The sequence below is a fragment of the Talpa occidentalis genome, unplaced genomic scaffold, assembly GCF_014898055.3.
Source record: "Talpa occidentalis isolate TD23 unplaced genomic scaffold, MPIMG_talOcc4v2.1 talOcc4.11, whole genome shotgun sequence".
In the NCBI taxonomy this organism is placed as follows: domain Eukaryota; kingdom Metazoa; phylum Chordata; class Mammalia; order Eulipotyphla; family Talpidae; genus Talpa; species Talpa occidentalis.
Window position 1 is genome coordinate 28168241 of NW_023601104.1, and position 18615 is coordinate 28186855.

The 18615-nt window shown below is 41.4% G+C and overlaps 1 protein-coding gene across 13 annotated transcripts in view; it reads left to right on the forward strand.

Annotated features, from left to right (window-relative positions):
• Positions 1-18615, forward strand: part of TLN2 (talin 2) — a 451133-nt gene that overhangs the window by 144798 nt on the left and 287720 nt on the right. The window lies entirely within an intron of this gene.

The window sequence follows — 18615 nt, forward strand, 5'->3', positions numbered from 1 at the left end:
TATAATCTGAAAGTATGGCCTTTTGGCAAGTGTGATGGAATTAGGCATATGCAATGATAAAATTTTTGAGTTGAGGCAACAGGGACTGGCTTTCATAAGAAAATGTGGGGGCAGTTGTGTGGTCTTTTCATCTGCCAGAGGGAAATTTGAGAGAAAAAAAAAAACCACAAAACATGCTTTTGGGTTGGTGACTGGGTCCTGGAGAGTGGCGATGGGTATGAGTCTGACCTGTATCAGGTATCCATCACAGGAATATGAGGTGCCTCTCGGTGCTAAACAACCCCTGACATGTGGTATTTTGTAAAAGTTGCTTATGTGGAGTATTTTTTTTTTCCCCTTAAAGCTTCTTTTGATAGGGCCTTCCTGGTGGCATAAGAGGTTAAGATTCAGCACTATGTAGCTATTAGCAGCCACTGCAGCATGAGTTCGATTCCTGGCCAGGGAGCTAACTCACATGTCACAGCAGACCTCTCCTGACTCGCCGGCTGCTCCCTCAGCAGTATATTTCGGTAGATCTACCTGTTCTGCTCCCCGTTCTGTCTCTGGTGAATTCTCTCACACACCTCCATTCCCCCTGCTCCCTGCAACTCTGGCCTATACCCCAGTTCTTGTATGCATAAATAAATAAAATAAATCTTTTTTAAAAAGCTGCTTTTGATGGCTCAATATTAATTGATCATTAATCCATTACATTTTAAGGCGAGGGAGTATGCAGAAGGTATGAAAAATTATTAAAAAAAAGATTGGCAAAACTCAGAAAGCAATTGATATACTCTCAAGATAGCTGTGTAAAGGTTATTGTTAAACAGAGATTTATTGGTGGGATATATGGACATTGCTGATTAAATGAAGAGGATTTGATCTTTGCCTCCAATACCTGTTATGATAGTTACAGACATACCATGCTGACTTTACGGAAGGTTCTAGGCATAAACCTGATGACAAGGAAAAATTTCTTTCTAGGCCCACATTGTGTTCTTTCTGCTCCCTGGGACATGTGTTTTTTCGCTTTTGTTCCTGCTTTTTTGTAGTGAAAATAGAAAAATGGCTTGTAGTCAGGTGTCCTTTAAGTGTATGCATTTTTTGAAATTGAGAAAAAGATGATGCCAACATACCAATTCATTACACATGGTTTGCCAAAATTTACCATTTCTTAAACATCCCTTAGTTCAACATTCTTCCAAGATGATAGTTGTGGATGAAAGTAAGCAGAGTGTCATGCAGAGTGGTCGGTGAGCTGTTGGTTTGGTGTTGTTTTTTTCTGTTTAAAATGAATGCAATGGGACGTTACTGGTTAAATGACTCCACAGACCTCTAATTTATGGGGAACCAGTGGCCATCACCTCTGAAGTGTTCCATACGTGTGGCTGGCCTCCATGCCACAAAATGAGGGGTTACCTTTGTAGTGGGTTAAAATACTTAAAGTGGATTCCGGTTGGGCAAGGGACTCTGACTTGCCTCTGGATTCCTGGTGCCTAAACAAAGTCAGGTTCAAAGTAGGCAAGCATAAAGGCAAACAAGGGGAAAAAGAAGTTGGCTTAAAAAAAATCACCCTTCAAATGGCCTAGGAAGGTCCGGAGTATCTGCTTTGGTATCAGCAACTACATCAGTGCTCACTTGGAGTTCAGCACAATGTGAAACTGATTTTTTTTTTAAATTTATTTTATTTATACAAGAGCTGGGGTACAGGCCAGATGCACCAGAGGGTGAGAGGATTCACCAGAGACAGAGCAGGGAACAGAACAGGCAGACTGACCGAAATACACTGCTGAGGGGAGCAGCAGACAAGACAGACGGGGTCTGCTCGCCATGTGGGTTGCTCCAAGGCTGGCGGGGATCGAACTGGCACTGCAGAGGCTGCAGACGGCGTCACAGCGCTGCGCTCAATCGCCTGCAACACCAGGGAGGCCCTGAAATTGCTTCTTAAGGGAGTGCTATTGGGAAAAGAATTTCTGCCTCTATTGAGTAACTTTTCCATGCTGTTTAATATGCTTATTCTTCTTGGGCTGTTAACAATGCAGAAGAAAGATGACATTGTTTGAAGACAGTTCTCACAGGTCTCTCAATGGCCATCATCTCTCACTTTGCAACCCCACTAGCGTCCAGATGCTAGCACGATTTTGATGTTCAGAATTTGGCAACACGATAATGCCCACAGGTTTGCCAGAGTATTTCTGTACCTCACTAGTGGTGTGCTGCTGAAGAAAGTATTTTGTGCAAGTTTGGGAGTTTAGAAATATTCGGCTTCAAGGTGCGATGTGCTCTGGGGCATGTTATATAGGTCATCCCAGTGGGCCGAAGACAGATGACCTTTTCCAAAGGGCTGAAAGAGCTGGGACAGGTAAACCTGTAGGCAAGTATTGGTTTCTAAAAGGGAGCTTTTGTCTCTGTTTGCTTCCACTTGGCCAAAGGAAGTGAGTTGGGTCACCTGTTGGCAGACTTGGGGCTCTATTAATTCCCTTTTCATCCCCTTCTGGTAGGTCACATGGGTCTCTCTTTACCTGCATTTGTCGAACAAGCCTTGAGGTATAGCCAAGTGTAGGGCAGGGGTGAACATTCAAAAGCTACATTGAAAACACCCATCAGTTACATCTCAACTAGCATTGTACTAAAAGGGGCCACCTCTGTACAAATGAAATTGCTGAACATCACCTTTACTTGTTTATCTCTGCCAAAAATGTGGCTTGTACTCATCTTACCCTGGGAACACCTTAACTCTTGGCTAGAGCGCTTCATGATCCTGTCACCCTCTGAAGGGTAAGGCTGCCTGCCATGGCACGGGACGTCTGAATTGCAGGAGTGACTGTTAAGTTATCCTGGGGAGGAGGATGCACCATTTGAAGGATCCATTCACACTGATATGAGTGGACCTTTAGAGGTTGCTATTTTTTTTTAACTGGGTATAGTTATACCAGCCGGATTTTAAAGTGGTAAATCATTTTTATGCTGCTATTAATTAAAGTTCATGGATTTTATCATGTTTTTTATTTAATTTTTAAAGATTGATTTGAACAATCTCATAAGCTTTATGGCAGGTTTCTGGTTGATTCTGAAGTAGGAGCCTTATGAATGGGCATCATTTCCCTGGAGGATCAAGTCTTAAGACCACTGAAATGTAGTTTGAGGACAGCACAATCTGTGGGATGGAGATAGGCTGGCATGTGGCATGGCCTTGTGATCTTTATTGCTTTGTGTGTCCAGTGCCTGTGCTGGGCCTGGTGACAGTTGTCTGCCTTTAAGAACATCCTGCTCTGCCACATGGAATGGAAGGCGTTGCCACAACTTTCCTCAGCTGACTGAAGCTTGATAGAACCTAGGGACCTATTCCCCTCAACAAAGCTGTGTTGTTTTCTTTTTAGAATAAAATGAACACTGTTTTTTCCTGGGAAAAGGCATTGTAGCTTAAACTGACTCCACTTGGTGCTGTCTTATGATGCTTTTCTCAAATGCCTTCAAAACATGGAGTTGCCAACAACAAATGCTTAAATTGCTGCCTTCCTCTTCAGAGTATATGAATTTAATGTTTAGATTTTGGAGTTTCGAAGGAGGCTCACGTAACGGGAAAAGCAGTGGTTGGGGAGTCAGCCAGATGGCTTCCCTGTGCAACCTGCAGGAACCTGACCTGGCATGAGTCCCACTAGGTTCTGGGTCTGGTGATGTGAGGGCTGTGCTTCAGCCATGACTTTCAGAGAGGAGCCAACTGTACTCTTGACTGTACAATTGGCTATCACAACTCTATTGATCGATAAAGGCTTATGTTGTAGCATCTGTTTGGTTTCTGGTCCAGCTAGAGGAGAAGTGAGAGAGACGTCACCTGAGGCTCTGGCTGCAGGTTTGGAGATGGGTTTTGTAATTGTGAACACACAGGCAGGCTGTGAGAATTGCCACGTGCAAAAATGCAAGTCAGTGTGAAATATAAAGCCTGGGTGATAGATGGGCCTCTGTTTTCATGTCACCTCTGCCTCTCTTCCTACGCTTGTATATTTGGTAAGAACTTTGAGGGTACTCCTTTCATTTTAACTGTCACAGAACCCAGAGATGATTAGGGGAAAACAATGTTGTCAAGTCCTCAAGGTTTCTTTCTCTTTTCTTTCTTTGTTTCTTTCTTTGTTTCTTTCTTTGTTTCTTTCTTTGTTTCTTTGTTTCTTTGTTTCTTTGTTTCTTTGTTTCTTTGTTTCTTTCTCTCTTTCTCTCTTTCTCTCTTTCTCTCTTTCTCTCTCTCTCTTTCTCTCTTTCTCTCTTTCTCTCTTTCTCCCTTTCTCCCTTTCTCCCTTTCTCCCTTTCTCCCTTTCTCTCTCTCTCTCTCTCTCTCTCTCTCTCTTTCCTTCTTTCCTTCTTTCTTTTTCTTTCTCTTTCTCGCTCTCTCTCTTTCTCTCTCTTTCTCTCTCTCTCTCTCTCTCTCTCTCTCTCTCTCTCTCTCTCTCTCCTCTCTCTCTCTGCATTTTCAAATAATACTTTTATTAGATGCACTCTTGCAAGGCCAGGTGCTTTGTGCCTGATGTCCTGGCTACTCTGATCCACACTACCTCGATTTATGTGGCCATTTTTCAGCTCTGCTGCAGTGAAATTCAATTCCCTCAAAGTCCATTGAAAATCTTTTTAATGTCAAAAGTAATTATGTGTTCACTGTAAATAATATGTAAGATGTAGAAAAATACTAAGACCGTCACTTAGTGTGAAACAAAGGTGCTCACCCACCTTGGAATTGGCCCTGAGTCAGCACAAAGATCTAATCTTACTATCCAGACACATGAGATCAACAAGGATTTATCCACATATCTTTGTGTGGTTTATAATTATTTTGTCCTGATCTCGAGTCCTCTACTTAGTAAAACTTTTAGCACTGACTTCTCTGCTTAACCCAAATATTCTTTTGTACATTAAGACACTTAAGTGGTTAGTGGACTCGCTCACTACCACCCCCTTAGGCAAGTGATTTCCTTTCTGTGGAGTCAAAAGGAAATTTCAGTGCCAGCTCTGCTCTTTAGTCTTTCCCTTCTTGGAAATTCCCAGGCATCCTGGTGACCACGCATATGCCCTTGGCTGTGTTCTGTGAACCTCCCATACGTGCCTTGTTTTCCTATGTTTCCTCTCCTGGCTCTTCTCCAGCTGGGGCCTTTCTGGAAAGCTTTTATTCCTGCTCTGAATTTATTTTGGTCTTCTATTGGCTCCTTCTTTTCTGTCCCATGAGCTTTTTCCTGAAGCCTTAGTTTCTAGAAGAAGGTAGTTGTCCAGTGGCATGGCCCACACAGCTTACCCAGTTCTCTCTCTTGTCTGCCTCTCTTTGATTCTTAGTTTTCAACAAGCTGTTCAGTATCAAGACTCTGGGATCTGATTTGGGGAAAAGAGTACCTGGGTTTGGGTTCCATCTGCCTGTTTCTGGGACAGTGTACTTCTTAGCTTTTATTAGTCTGTCAGTAGAATTCATTTACGCAAATCTCATGTAAGAATTATGTGGTGGTAATGATTTTGCAGAGATTTTCTGCCATCCAAATGGTCTTCCTTTCTTTGGCACACAAGGTGGTAGCTGTAGATGTTAACGTTTTTTGCTACCTGAAGTGTTCCTTAAATACATGGAGATGGATGCTATGTTTTGTGGATTGGAAGATTTAACATGGCTAAGGTATCATCAATTGACTTAAAAGTTCAAGGCAGTCTCAATAAAAATCCCAGAAGGGTATTTAGAACTTTAAACTTTTTTTTTCAGACATTAACAAACTGATTCTAAAATTTAGATATAAATGCACAAGTTTCAGAGTAGCCAAACTATATTTGGGACAGAATGCATTTAGAAGGCTTAGATCATCTGATTTCAAGGTTTGCTTCAAAGCATCTGCTGCCCTTGGTGTCAGGGTCCACCTATTAGGGATCCATAGAATAGACTAGAGAGTTCAGAAATAGACCCACATGTACATGATCAGCAAATTTTCTTTTAAGCAGCCAAAATAATTCATTGGGGAAAGCCGGGCTTTTCAACAAGTGATGCTTGAACAATTAAGTATCCCTATGGGTAATAGGGAACCTTGATCCCTAGGTTATTTCACATTAAAAAAAATGAACTTAAGAATGATTATAGACATAAGTTTAAAACTCTGATAGTTCCTGTAAGCCATTTATTGATTGTGATTGGTATGAGTGGGAGCCAGTGTGAAGTGGTCAAAGGGTAGCAGAAAAAATGATTTTCGTTTTTTTGTTTTTGACTCTGGACCATTCTTAACACTGCTCACTACCCTCTTTCTGCTGGGTAATGGCATAAAAAAAGTAAAAACAAACAAGAAACCACGTGTTTTAGGTGGTGCCTTCGGAGGGTACATTTCTTTGACTATCTTGTGCTCATCTTCTTTTCATTTTGCATTGAATTTTATTTAGCTTATGCACAATACTCAAAACATTGTCATAATTCTAGTTTACATTCATTTAAACAAACCTATTTTAAAATGTACTAGGAAATCCTGGCATTTAAACATTTCTGTGGTATCATGTTAGTAAGCAAGGCATCCTTTTGTTTAGCCAAGGTCCTTCCGGCAGTTCTGCCCTGACTTCTGCCCACTGGGCCCCACCTGCCCTCTAACTAGGGTCTGGGGTGGGGAGCACAGCTGTTGGGTGAACCTTATTATTCTATATTTTATTCAGTGGCCCCAAACTGGAGCACTTCCTGGGCTTCTCAGAACTATGATATTGGCCCTGTTTTATTTATACACATTACATGCTAGGTGAAACTTAAATTTTATGCACAAACATGTTTTAGGTGAAATTCTGTTTCCCTGTCCCACATGCTAGGTTAAGGTTGCATTCACAACTTGTATGTGGAAAGGGGAGAAAATTTATCCCTAAAGTCAATCTGTGAGATACAGTTTGAGGCCCTGTCTGCTTCTGTGAAGTGGGAGGAATCAGTTGCTTGGGGTTGCCTGAACTTGGCTCTTGGGCCTCAACAAAGGACATGGAATGTTTTAAAGTTGATTATAAGATAGTACCAGTCACTGGCAGATCTGGGGTCAGTCTTTTCCTTGATTCTTTTTTCTTTATCAAACAGATATCTAGGGCCTCCCTGGTGGTGCAGCGGGTTGAATGCTGTGCTGTGAAGCTGTCCACACCCTTTGCAGTGTGGGTTTGATTCCCACTGGCCAGGGAGATACCCACGTGGCACGGCAGACCTCTCCTGTCTCTCCCGCTGCTTCCTTCAGCAGTGTTTTTGGTCAGTCTGCCTGTTTTGCTCCCCACTCTGTCTCTGGTGAATTCTCTCACCCTCCCGCACCTCTGGCCTGTACCCCAGTTCTTGTATAAATAAATAAATCTTTAAAAAAAAAAAACCTGATATCTAGTGAGCATTTACTATGTGGCAGACATTGTTCTATACTTGGGGAAAATATTTTTGGAAAAGAGTCATAAAGATCTGCCCCAATGGAGTGTAGATTTCAAGAGTCAATTCTTCATCTCTTTGACTCTTTCTGCAAAGGGGCTGTCAAATCCAGATCCCAGATGTGTTGCCTTCAAGGGAAGAGGGCTCTCTGTCCGCTGAGAACATTTGCAGGTTCTGAATAGTGTGGTGGTTGGTTCAGCACATCTGGTGGTTTGTGAAAGGCTTAGGTACCCTCTAGTCAACTGGACCACCTTACATCTTTGTGGCGGGAGCAGAAGAGTAAGGAGACATCCCAGGGCTGCTGTACAAGTAGGAAATGGTGAGCAAATTCCTATCTGCATGGGATAATCACATGGGTTGTACTACAAACACCCGACTGGAATCCAACTTTTCAGACGAACATATTAAATTCCTAGGAACTATGTTAAATCCAGGGAAGATGAGAGCCCTCCTGCCTGGAGACCCTTTAGTTTATTTCTGAAGCTTTTTTAAAATATGATAGCTCTTCGAAAGGTTGGGGGAGTTGCGCATTGCCATTGTATCTGGAACAAGGAATGTTTTCTCATGCCCTTTCCCTGGGGTCTTGCATACTTTGATGTGGCAGAAGCAGGCATTGCTCTATAGTTATAAATAACTATGCAATCTGAGAGGTACACCCGAGAGCCCCAAGTTAAAACAGCTGATTTGACTCCTATTGTAGAGCAGAAAAACATCTTTTTGAAATCAAGTGTGAGCAGAATGGTATTCAAACAGTGTATTAATCTTCCTAGAAATTATACCAAGAAAGTGGAATGCTACCTCTTTAACCTCTTCCCAACAATTGTTTTTTGGCTTGTGTATACATTTGTCATTTTAGCATATGTGGAATGAATGAACTACAAATTATTTTTGTAATTAATGAAGAAAATAGTAAAATGTCTTCACTTCTTTGTAGCTTAAAAACATTGGCAGAGTTGCATTGAAGTGATTTAAGAGTAAAAAGGAATCTTAACCATTGAATCCACTGTTTCAAATAATGGATTCATGAATTGATCTAAAAGTCAACAGAACAAAAATATATTAATTTATATTAAAATAAACTGACTGAGAGAGCTGTCTTTCATTGAAAGATGATCAAAGTTGGGGATTTTAATGATGTAGTTGAAAACTCCATCTGATATTTGAGTTATTCTACTATTGCCAAGTCCCCATCAAGTTAGGGGTGTACCTACAGGGAGCCCCTGCCTCAAAATTCCTCGTCTTTTGAGAGCTCTGGCCATAATTGGAGAAGAATTAGTGTTACATGGAATTTTCATAATCATAACCCAGACAAATGCCTGGGAGAACAGAGCACAGATAGGTAGAGAACTTTGGGATGGGCTTTGGATCAGCTATGTCAATTTGCATGGTCAAAGCACTAAATGCCCATGAGATTGTGTTATGCCTCAAGTTAATTGCGTGGTAATTAAATACCAACATGGTTGATCAGAGGAACCGTGTAATTGAAGCATACTAAAACGTGGCATGCTTAGTAAGCAATTGAGTTGTCATCCCAAGAACATAGGCAGCACTAGGCAGAAGAAGCACAGATGTCTTTGACAACCTGTTTCTGCAGTTTTGCCTTTTTATCTTCTAAGGAAGATACATTCGTGTTTCTCTAAAGCAGTGAGCCCAGTTTGCAGATCTGCCATCTCGGAACACCAGCTTCATCATTTTTATGGGACTAGCCGTTATTTTGTTTGACATACAGAATGTTTGTTATCCTTGGTCAAATTTCAATTTATTTTTTGGCTGTAGGTTTTTTGACTTCTTTGTTTATAGAAAACTTTTTAGGTAATTGGGACCTCTCAAAGAATAAGATTCCATGTAAGTTTTCCACAGTGACTCTCTGTGTAAGGTTTGACTGATGTGTTTGGTAGAAATGAATGAATATACTATTTAGGTAAATAGGGAGGGAGAATTTTTTGAAGGTAGGCAATTTGAAATAAGAGACTATACTGGCATCAAGTTGAAAAGAAGTTTAGGGAACTAAATGTATTCTTAAAAAATAACTGAAATATGATAAAATGAAGGAAAATTTTTTGTAAGTTTTATAAATTGTCTTTGAAAATATGGGCTCAAACTTTACCCATAAATTTCTCATAGTGCAAAAACCACTTTGAACTCATGTTCCTGTTTAGACCATTTTTCCCCCCTGTAGTAATTACTTGTAGACCAGCAAAAGCTTGAGTATAGGCACTATTTATCCTTTCCTTCTGTGAGTAGAAATGACTGCTTACTACTTCTGCTTGGTGTTGTTAGTGCTCTTGAACATACATGTGATGGTAAAAGTGACCACTTTTGTGGGTGGATTTATCATAAACCAGATTATAATGTCAGTGTTCTACTTCTTTAAACTTCCAGAAAAACCAATGGTATAGGTCCCATTCTTATCTCCATTCTATAGATAAGCTACTACAGAATACTTAAGTAACTTGCTTAGGATCCCATAATTATTCAGTGGTGGAGCTAGAATTTGAAACTTTGGGGCCCGGGCTCTAGGAACTCTGATAGTAAACATTATCCTCTTCTTCCTGTCTCCAAATACTGACCATATGCTGACCATAATGACTTTGGAGTGGATCAGGATCTTAGAAGAGCTGTTTAATAAAAAGTAATTAACTTATTTCTTCTAAGAATTTCATTTTTTGAAAAGTGACACTGATATGTTAATAACTCAGTTTCTTAGTAGACTATTAAGCCAGTCATGCATAACAGCACTTGTTACATGTTATTCCATGATCATGCTCTATTTCTGCTACTTATGTTATGAATTCTTATTTTGTGATAATAAAAACATACCCAGGTAGCATCCACATCTGTTAATCTTAGACTTTCAAGGGGTCTAATGGAATCTGGATGCCCAAGAGTGATTTAGCCTTGGGGTTCAACTTCCAACACAGCATTTGGGGTGTTGAGTGACCATCCCCCATTTGCATATGTGGCATGTTTTGCCTGGAACACACATGCTCTGCTAAGATTGGCTCTCTTTGGGCTCTGGGCCCCATTTTTGGACACACTGATCCCATGAGCCAGGGAAGAAAGGGTCCGGGTTGTTAGGTTTTGACCTTAGCTTTGTGGCTTCTGGCAAGACTTTTATTGTCTCTGAGGTTTAGTTTTTTAAGCTGTAAAATGGAGATATACTGATGCTTATTTACTTTCTGCAATAACTGTGATAATTTCAGCAGTGAAATACATCAAAATGGCTATGCAATGATCATAAGTGAATCATGCCTGACATCTAGTGAGACACACTACTGTTTTGAGCTGTGCCTAGGACTTAGCATGTCACTTAACTAGACAGTTATGGCAGTTGTGCTATGGGGACCCATTTGAAGCCATTCTTTGCCCCCACTAATTCTTTCCTAGTAATGTTTACCCTCCCTGTGATTGGGTGACTTGTAGGTTCCCGGCTCTGAAGGATAGACCCTGAGAGTCTGGTACCCAACCATTGCCCTGCGTCTGCCCACTGGATGCCTCCAGACCCTCGGAGCAACTCTGAGAATTAATAAAATGTGTTTTATGGATATGAATGTAGACAGCCTCCAAAGAATTCAAATATATAGTATAACTCAGGTTCCTTAGATGTTTTGCCTGTCTTTAAAAGAAAAATACGTGTTTAACTCATCTTCAGATGATCTGTCTTGGGTGTCCTTCTGAGAAGTTACCTTCATAAATCAGCAGTGACCCTGGTTGATTAACACCTCTCTCTAAGGGGCTGGAACTGAACCCCTTCCCACGACCCCTTCCCATGGCGTCTTGGGCCTTAGGCACCATTCCTAACTGGTGATCTCAGGAATAGCCTCTGACCACCAGGCCTTTGTCCTGGGTCAGAACTGGAGACTGAGAGGTCTGAGGGTTGGTTTACGTTCGGTGACACTTCTACACACTTGCTGAGAGGCTGTATACTTGTGCTTTGTGATTTCTCAGTGGTTTGACTCTGTCATGGCAGTGAGAAATTTTGTCTTGCAGTGGCAAAATGCCTACATTTCACTGAAACAGCATCATTTCTCAGGCTTCCTCTGCATGAGCTTGTTGTCTCTCTTCTTCAAAAGATTCATTTCTGGGCCTCTCTTGGCTCAGAAATGTCTTTTGTTAGAAAACATCTTTTCTGTGTTTTAAGTTTATCTTTGTTTTTGGTAGCCTCTGGATTTAAGTAGCATGGTAGCTCTTTCTAAGGAGACCCCATTAGTGTGACTTAAAACATTGATTCCTGCAGAGGCCTTTCATAATGAAATCAAATACCCTGTTTATTGATACATTGTCATGTGCTACATAATGATGTTCCAGTCAGTGATGCCCACATACATGATGGTGGCCCCAAATTCCTGCACCCAGCCTCTTGATAGTCATTCTAAGCGTTTTACATAGGCTGTACCTCATGTTTGTTGTGTCTCTTGATAGCATTATTTCCACTTGTGTTGCTTTGTTCTTGTCAGGCCTTATGCATAAAAAATCCAATGTTGCTACTGAGAGGGCACATCCAGTGATTGACCTGGAAACAAAGCTAAAAGTAATTAAAGGCTGTGAAAATGGGAAATCAGTGATGGTCATTGCTCACCAGTCAGGCATAGCCCCTTCCACCGTAGCTGTGATCTTAAAGAACAAGAGCAAAGTGATGGAAGCCATGTAAAGGTCTGCTTTATTAAAAGTAAAGAGACTAACACATTTGTGAAGGGTGTATGTCAGATACAGAGAAACTTCTAATGACCTGAATTGAAGAACCAGACACAGAAGTGTATCCGCAGCACCATGATGATAACAACCAAAGCAATAAGTTTATTAGCAATATTGAAAGAAAAGGCTGGATCTTTCTGTGATGTTGAATTTACTGCTAATTTTGGTGGTTTAATTCGACAATTATTCTTTGTTAAATAATGTAAAAGTGAGTGGTGAATTTGTGAGTGCTGATGTAAATAAAGGCAGTTGAAAAAGTTTTGGAGACTCTAGGTAAATTTACCATGGAGGAAAATTACTAGCAGAGCAAATCTTCAGTATGGATTAGAACTCTCTATTCTGGAAATGGATCCCTAAAAGTACTTTTATCCGTAAGAGGCCAAGTCAATGACAGGTTCCAGGTCTTTGAAGGAAAGGATAACAGTCTTGCCTGAAGGCATTGTTGTAGACTATAAATTAAAACCCTCTTTGATCTTGAACAGTGAGAACCCCAAGGCCTTCAAGCATATCAGTAAGCACACAGTGCCCTGCCCATGTACTACAGAAGTAATAAGAAGTCATGGGTGACCCTGTCAACTTCCAAGATGACCCTGAATTACCGTCAGCAAAATGAAATAGTTTGTTGAATAACAGATCTTTTAAGATTTTTGTTTACTATTGACAGTGCTGCTAGACGTCCTTCTTTTAATGGTGATCTTCTTCCCAATATCAAAATGGTATTCCTTCATGCAACACCATCTCCTTGATCCAATTATTAGTGGGCAGACTGAAGGGGTACCCCAGGATCCCCAGACCTGCATAGTCTAAATGGGTTCTGCCATCTACCATATGAAAATAAAACAGTCTTATGTGAAAGAACTTTAATAAGATTAATGTGCAGGGAGAGAAGAAAGGATAATAGTTTTCTAATAAAACACTCAAAGTTACTTATACCTTCATGGGTGAAAGTCCAGCCAAACAGGGTTGACCCAAAGCAGGGCCATTGAGGCCCAAAATCTTGTCACATATCTAAGGTACTTTCTGGCAGGGAACCATGGAAAAGGGGCAGAAGGGACTAGACAAGTTTGGGATTCAAGGAACAAAATCACAGTACAAATCAAGTTAAAGGCTGCCATTGTCAGCCTCCCCATGGGTCTCATCTGCATCACTTCAAAGTGTCTTTACATGTTTGAACACCATATATCTCCTTCCATGTTTCCCAAGTCCTTGGTGAAAGTCCAGAGCTAAGAAGCCAGCAAGCCCTTCTTCACATGTCTCTCTGCTCCATTTGTCTTCTCCAAGTCTTCTTCTGAGTCCCCTTTTTGCTGCTCAGCTCTACCCTTCATTAGGCGGGGTGGGGAACGTGGAACCCCCGTCCCTCTTTTATGGAAATCGCACACTGTAACAAAACCAATGGATTATGGAGCTATAGCAACATTTAAGGCCTTTTACCTAAGGATCTTTGCCCATGCTATTGCAGCAGCTGAGGAAGACACTGAAAGAATTCTGGAAGGATTACAGTGTCTATGACCCCAGCAAGAACCTTGCTTCGGATTGGGATGGTGTTACCAAGGAGTATGTGAATGGCTTTATGAAGAAGATACTCAAGAGATTTGTCCATGACTTCAAGGGATTTGCCAAGGATGAAAAGGTTGTAGAAATCTATGGTATTTTCACAACATACCCCCATCATTAAGTGATGCCTAACTAAATACAGATGGTAGTGGCTAGAGACATGACTTTCCCTTTCAGAATTTATATTTTCTTTCCTCTTATAGTTAACTTTGAAATTGTGTTCACTTAGCAGGCCCAAAGCCAACTGTTAAAATTCTTGGAATCTTCTTGTGTTAAGATAAATAAACCAAATTAGGGAATGTTTTCATTCATGTGTGTTTTGTGCACAGTATCTCTGTTTCTTGGAAGGAGACTGTATCCTGCTAAGGTATATTGCACTGGGTTGGCTCAGCATGTTTGGGGAAGGATACTCTGGACCCTTGCAGCCCTACGTTGCTGTCCTCTCCTGTTCAAATTGGATTTAACAACTTACAATCAACATGTTGTCCATTTCCCATTCATTTAACCTAAACATTTGAACATTCAGTTTTACCTCATATCCTTTTCTTCCAGCCGTCATTTCAGTACCCTTCATTATGGACTCAGTGTTTGTGTCCCCTCCTTCTCCTCCCTTCCCATTCATGTTGAAGCCCTAGCCCCTGTGTGATGGTGTTAGGAGGTGGACCTTTGAGAAGCATTTAGGTTATGAGGGTGGAGCCCCCATGAAAGGATTAGTTCGCTTCCAAAAGAAATCCCAGAATGCTCCTTCACCCCTTCTATTGTGTGAGGACTTGAGCAAGAAGGACTTGCCATTTATGAACCAGGAATCAGAGCTTCACCAGACACCAGTGCCTTGATCTTGGATTCCCAGCCTTCAGAACTGTGAAAAAAAGTCGTTTTTATTTAAACCACTTAGACCTACAGCATTTTTGTTACAGCAGCCTGACTGAACTCAGACTGGCATATAAACCCAGGTAGCTGATTTGAGTCCTTCTCCTAAGGCGGCCTAAATCATTGTTTCTTCCTTGTCTGTTCTTCCCACACCAGTCCTGTGTACTCCAGACAGAGTACCCTTCTCTGCTCCTCTGTAGGCCGTTTTGCCTCCCTTTGTCTTGTTTTTCCGTCGCTTGCTGTGCTGGTCTGCCTGTCACTATGCACATGGTCACTTCTTCCCCTAAAGCCCAGCTTCAGTGATTCTAGTGCAGGGGCTTTTCTAGCCTCACTACCTGCCTGTCACGCCGAATCTTACTTGCTGAAGCCCCTGTGATATGTTGCATCATCCTTTGTCTTACAACTCTCTGCTCTGGATTTCCTTCATCTTTGGGATGGGGGTGTCCTGTCGCCTGGAGGTAGTGGGGGGGGCGTGCATCCATAGCCATGTAGACCTGATTTACTTCCTGCCCTTGTCCCTGTGTTGTGTACCCCTGGACAAGTTATTTAACCTTTAGTTAGTCCATCTGTGAAATGGTCCACTCTGGGGGGTGATTGTGAGGATGAAAAATGAGTATGACAGGCATGTTAGGAGCCTAACCGAATGTTTGACACATGGGAAGCCAGTTTATTCAGTTTAAAGAGGAACTAGAAGAAACTCTGTTTGCGGTTGGTGCTTGGTAAATATGATTGAAGAGCACACCACCCCCCACACACCCCAGTTTGGTGGTGTGCAACTAAAGCTTCAGTTGGCGTGAAAGCGTGTGGCCCCATCTTTTGGGGTTATACTCTGCTGCTCTTTCACTGATGTCTGTCTTATCTAGGGACAGGAAACGCTTCATAATCTCTTACATATTAACCCTGTCTCCCCCTCCACTCACTGAAGCAAAAGAGAAACACAGTTCCTTGTTAGGTAATGGGCAGAAACCTCAGCAGTCCCTTTTCTAGGATTTGGAGGTCTTACAGTCCCGCTTTCTTGCATAATTGATGCAGACAGCACTCATGGTAACTTGCCCCTTCGCCTCCTCTCACTAATCTCTTGAAAGCTACTCGCTAATATGTACCCTTTTCCAACTTTTCCTCAGTTTTTCAGTAACTTTCCAGAGACTCTTTTGATCGAGAGCAAAATTTTAGGCTATGAATGAAGTTTTGCCCAATGTCAGTGGCAGTAGTGTATGAAAAAATGACCATAAAACTTCCTCCAAGGTGTTAAAGAAATAGAACTGTTAAAGGGTCAAATGTATGATGATTTGAAGAGAATTTTCCAATGATTTCCCTTTAAAAGTATCTATCATATATTTAGAACAAAGTTTCAGTGTGGCTTTGTTTTCTCTGAGTCCTCTTATACTTTATATTAGGCAGATGAGGTTGCTTAAATAGTGGTAATTAATTCAGAGCAATTACCACGATGCAAACCATTACCATGCAAACATAATCTGACCTTCAAGTACGCAGGAGAGATTTTACCAGTTCTTGGGCACTGACATTTTGACAGAGGGGAAGACGACAGAAGTCAGTTTGTATTATTTCAAAACATGGAAATTAATTTTATGCCAGGTTGTGATTATAATTGAAGAGTTGGAGAGTTGTAAGTTGCATTTAATCTCTCAGCAGCTCTCGAGTGAGTATTCAACAGATATCGTCACTAAATAATTGGCATAGCTAATGAGAAGAGTGAAATCAGTTTCTATCTTTATTCTGTTGAAGTGTGGAATTAACTGGGGAGGCAAAAACTTTGCCTGAAGAAAGTAAATAAGCAAGATAATTTTTTTATCTACTGCATTTAAAAGTGGAAGAGCAGAAATGTAAGTTTGGGATGGTATGGGGAAAGGAGCAGGTCTGGTTCAAAGGAACTGAAGTGGGACAGAAGAGCCCATGTCCTTTGAACTCTCCACCGGTCTGTTCCCTTATCTGTCAGATGAAGCTCTTGAACTACCAAAGGTCTAGGCCCATTCTAATGCTAAGATTTGTATCATTTATACTTCTGGACTTTTGTGAATTTAAATCCCTGGTAGGTGGCTGTCCTTCATATTTTTAATGCCTAAAAGAAATTCATTATATCAGTTAACTATAGCTAGCTGTTCAGCATTTTATCTGAACTTCATCCATGGAGTTGTTTGTATCACAAATTTATTCATTTTTATTGCTGTACAATAACCTGCTGTGTGACTATGCTGTAACTTATCCATTTTACTGTCAGTGGAAATTCACAGAGTTCTCAGTCTTGGGCTTTGGTGAAGAGCCAGCAACTGTGGTCATGTTTTCTGTGTTGTCTGTGCACTGGAATTTAAGTTTTCTCTTACCCCTTTTCTTGAAATGTAACTACTGCAGGATCCTATTTGTTAGCTGATGCATATTCTGAGGGAAGGAATGCCAGAAGGCATGCAGGATGGCTACTTACTTGGGAGTTATCCTGAGGCTTGCTGTGTAGACATGGTACTAATGACTAAATAAGTGACCCATGGTACTGAGAAATGGCCTTATGGTTGCTGGCTTTTTATTTTGTGTATCTTCATTTTAACTACCCTGTCTAATGTTTGTTTGTTTTCATACACATTTTTACATCAGACTCCCATGAATTCCTTTGACAGTGGGCAGATGCTAAGGTATAAATAAACCCAATAGAACATACTTGACATTCCTCTTGTAGGCACAAGTTGCCTTTCCTTCATGTGTGTTGGTGTTGCCTCGTAGCAGCTATGTTTACTGCCATGTCCCACTGGTGAGGTGCCTTACTGAAATCCAGGCTGGTCAGTTCCTTGCTCAACAAGATCCTCCATGGGGAAGGGCAGTTCTGATGGAATGTGGCTGTGATTCAAGGTTGCCAGCAGCTGGCAGTGCCCAAGCTGAAGACATTTGAAACTGCAACTCCACCTTGTGCATTGTCCAATCCACTCATCTGTCCTTACAGATCTGGAGACATGGATTTTTGAGAAGTGAAGTGACTTGTCCTGATAGAGCCCATGTCTTTTCTGCCATTCATATTGCAGCTTTTTTTTTTTTTTTAATTTTATTTATTTATTTGTTTGTTTGTTTGTTTTTTTTTTTTTTTGTTTATACATGCACTGGGGACAGTCAGAAGCACGTGAGGGTGAGAGACTTCACCAGAGCCAGAGCAGGGAGCAGAGCAGGCAGAAGGACCGAAGTACACTGCTGAGGGGAGCAGCGGGCGGCAGGAGAAGTCTGCGCGCCATGTGGGACCCTCCTCTGGTGGCCGGGGAGCAGCCGGGGATCGAACCGGCGCCGCAGAGGCCGCGGGCAGCTTCGCAACCCAGCGCTCAACCGCTGTGCCACCGGGGAGGCCCTCATATTGCAGCTAGTCTGAAATTATTATTTGTTGATTGAGTGTAAGGCATTATTGAAAATGAACTTGATGCACTCACAATTTATTATTGGATTTGGGCAATGAGAACTTTTAAGTTGGATCCAGAATTATATGATTTTCTGCTGCTTCTCTTGGCCAGTGCCATGTAGCACCCTCCTTTCCTTAGTCTAGAGTCTCTATTTTATGTGTGGTTTCTTGTAGGTTTATTTTGGTCCTAATCACATTACACTGACATCTAGTTAGGAGTGCTGCTCCACTTGAGGAATTCTAAATTTCACTTAAGCGTTGTTTTGATTACAAATGAGACAAAGTTTTTCTGTCAGAGGAGGAAACACATTTACTATATGATATTGATAATGACATATAATTGTCTCAAGTCTTTTTATTCCATCTTTGGGGGCATGCTTGTTTCTAGACAGCTGCTACAGTCTGAAGATTTCGCCCTCCACCCTTTGTTTCATTTCTTCCTGCAGCAGAAGACCTGGTGTCCTTGTGCATGCGGTGCTGTCAGTCTCTGTCTGCCTGGTTTAATTGGACAGAAGTTCTGTTAGGCAGGTGATAAGTCATATCACCAGTCACTTGCCTTATGCTATGCAATCATTCGTAGTAGCTGTGTCTTGCATCATTTTGATGTCAGCAAGGTCTTCTTGAGCTATTTTGTGAGATTTCAGGTAGGAAGTGAAGTAAACAATTGCATGATAGAGATACAGAATTGTTTGATGAACCTCATCCTGAGTTTTCCCTCTAATATGACTTGATGCTGGAGATTGGA